A 3,159-nucleotide genomic window follows, 5' to 3' on the forward strand; every position below is an offset into this window, starting at 1 on the left:
TGCCTGGTGTCTGTCTGCTTCTTGAGGCTCACTGCAGGAGAGTGGGCAGACGGGTGGGCAGCGGCTCCTGTGACTGCCTGGGGTCGAGCCCTGAGGCACCCCTTCCCTCCCTCCGCTGCCTGGCCTGGCGTCTGAGCAGCGCACTCGGGCCTCACGTCTCTCTGCCTGGGTAAGGACCTACGGGCTCAGGCACTGCAGGCCCCACTGCACTTTATTTTAGGGCCTCAGGGTACTTAGCCACCAAGTTCTTGGGGACCCTGAAGCTCTGGGAGGGCCAGACAGCAGACCATGGTTGTTGCAGTCAGGTTCGCGTGGCTGGTAGAAATCACCCAACCAGGAGCACCTTGTGGGGGAAAAGAGGTTTATTTTGGCTTACAGGCTCAAGGTGAAGCTCCACGATGGCAGGGGAAAATGATGACATGAGCAGAGGGTGGATATCACCCCCTGGCCAACATAAGGTGGACCACAGCAACAGGAGAGTGTGCCAAACACTGGCATGGGGAAACTGGCTGTAACACCCATAAGCCCACCCGCAACAATACACTGCCTCCAGGAGGCTTCAATTTCCAGTTGCTAGCAGCTGGGAACCTAGCATTCAGAACACCTAAGTTTATTGGGGACACCTGTAGCAAACCACCACAATGCTATAAGGTTTGGATGCTACTGGAATGAGGAAACTGTTCTTCCAGGCATCTCCCCAGCATCCCTATTAGGCGCACCTGTCCTCCCCCAGACACTTGGTTCTTAGATTCTGGGGGCAGGGACAAAGGGCCTCCCCTTACTTACTATGTCACCTGGAGAATAGATCTGTAGGCGGCATGCTCTGGGCTCAGCTACACTGTTAAGTAATGTGGAACCTCCTTATCCTTGTACTGGGTGAAGAGATGCTGTGGGGGGCAGGATCCTAGGCCAGCTCTTGGGTCTATGGTGCCCCAGAGTATAATGTCCTCAAAGCCAGCCTGGTCTCTCTCCCTGAAGCCCCTGGTGGCATGAGCATCCCCATCATGGTCAACATGTTATTGGGGTTGGTGGCCTCTCCAGGATCCTCAAGAACTCTGTGACAGTCCCTGAAGGTAGAGAAGCTTTATTTCTCCTCAGGTCCACACAGTATCTGGGAAGGATAGCCCTACCCAAGGGGCCCTGGCTGCATCTAGGTCTCACCTAACTGTTCCTTCCTTAGTCACCAGGCTGTAGCTCCCAGGAACTGCCCCGGGTGCCCCAGCTGGGCTCCCCTCCCCCTCAGGGCACTGCCCCACCCTCATTAAACATGTCCCTCACTAGCTCTAATGAGCCTGTCTGGGGACAGAGAGACATGGGTGATGTTCTAATTATGCCTCTAATTGCTTCTCAGGGAAAGGGTGAGTGGGAAGCCCCAAATTCTCTGTAGATGGTCAGAGGAGGGCGGGGAAGTGCCAGAACTCAACCCAAAATTTCCCCTGAGTTCGCAGATAGCAAGCAGGAGGCCATGATCCTTTCTTAGTGTAGCCGCCCAGGGCCAAGGGAGGGAATGTAGGTGTGAGGAAGGGAAGGTCCAAGACAGAAGCCAGGGCTGTAGGCGGAGTAGTCACCTGATCCCCACACCCAGGGCAGCTGCACCCCGACCTTATTTCCTGAGAGGCGCGCAGGAGTGGAGGCGGTTGGCACGCATATGCTGTCTTGCCTTGCCAGCTTTAACACGGGTGCTGGGGTCCAAACTCAGGTCCTCACGTCTGAGCAACAAGCGCTTGCCCGCTGAGATGTTTCCCCAGCCATGTATACATATATATGTATATATAATACATTTATATATATTTTAGACCAAATCTCACTGTGTAGGCTGGTTTTGAACTTCCAGCTCTCCTGTGTACAGCCAGATATGATGCACCAACCTGGCTCAAGGGTCATTATAAAGGTATTCTATAGGGTACTTCAGACAACTTGGGTAATAATTTGGTCATTTTAATTCAGATCTCAGCTGACATTTCTCAAAACCTGATGGGACCCCAAAACTTCCTGGTTTCATTCATAAGCCAGCATGAGCCTGCTGCTGCTGCGCCACCCAGGTCCAGTCCTCCCCAGGCATATACATACACGTGTGCCCACACACACGAGCATACGTATACACATGCATATACTAACTACACACATACATGCAACAAAAAAAAAAGGAAAAAAAATGAGACTTGCTCTGCAGGACCCCTAGGTTTCTCAGGTCAGCTTCATGAACCAAGGCTGGACACCCACCCCAACTGCAGCCCACTCGGAGACACTCCGGCTCGGTCTACATACTGGCTCCATGTCCTCACTGCAGACAAAGCCTCTGGTGGAATTTGGAAACAACTGAACGAGTGCCTGGTTTTGCAGATGGAATAAACACATTTGCTCACGGGGAAAACCCAAAGCCCCGGGGCAGGTCTGCGCAGAGCCTGCCTGGAGGTCCTCGGCCCGGATCTCCTCCAGGCATGCTTTCAACCATTACCCCTGAGACTCTGTTCCTGCATGTTGGGTCCATCCTGCACCTGGTCTTGTTAGCATTGTGTGCCAGGTCAATCTTTGCGTTGGCCTCGTTTGAGTCTCATAATTGCTCTGTGAGACGCTTATTATCACACACCCATTTTACAGATGAGGTAGTTCAAGGTGAAGGGACTGGCCCACTTCCCTGAAGCCAGGACACAGCCCAGGCATGGACTTCAGTGCCCTTCCTCCAAACTACTAGGCTGCTCAGCCCAAGAACCAACATACAGTGACCCAGAATGACTAGGTGGGGACAGTGCCCGGCTGCACGTCACGGAGGCCCTGCTGGTGGACATGCTAGTGGGGAGGGCTATAGCCCAAGACAACAGGGGAGTGAGCCGCTGCTGGCTCTGCCCACCAGGCTGTGCAAAGGCCCTGCAGGCACCAGAGTCGCCCTGCCAGGCTGGACCAAGCAGTGGTCGGGCCCTGGGCTCCTAGAGCCCACAGTCTCCGGTCTGTGTTCCTGCTGGAACCCTGACTCATTCCTGGTAGTGCCCACCTTTGACCCCATCAACCCACACACCCAAGGGCCTCCTCTTTCCGCCTAGGCTGCACCACATTCCCAGGAGAAAGTGGGCAGAATCAATGGAGGATGCCAGAATCTGTGTGTGTGTGTGTGTGTGTGTGTGTGTGTGTAGGCCACAGGCTGACACCTACCCACAGCAT

Source organism: Jaculus jaculus, chromosome 9, assembly GCF_020740685.1.
Source record: "Jaculus jaculus isolate mJacJac1 chromosome 9, mJacJac1.mat.Y.cur, whole genome shotgun sequence".
Taxonomy (NCBI): domain Eukaryota; kingdom Metazoa; phylum Chordata; class Mammalia; order Rodentia; family Dipodidae; genus Jaculus; species Jaculus jaculus.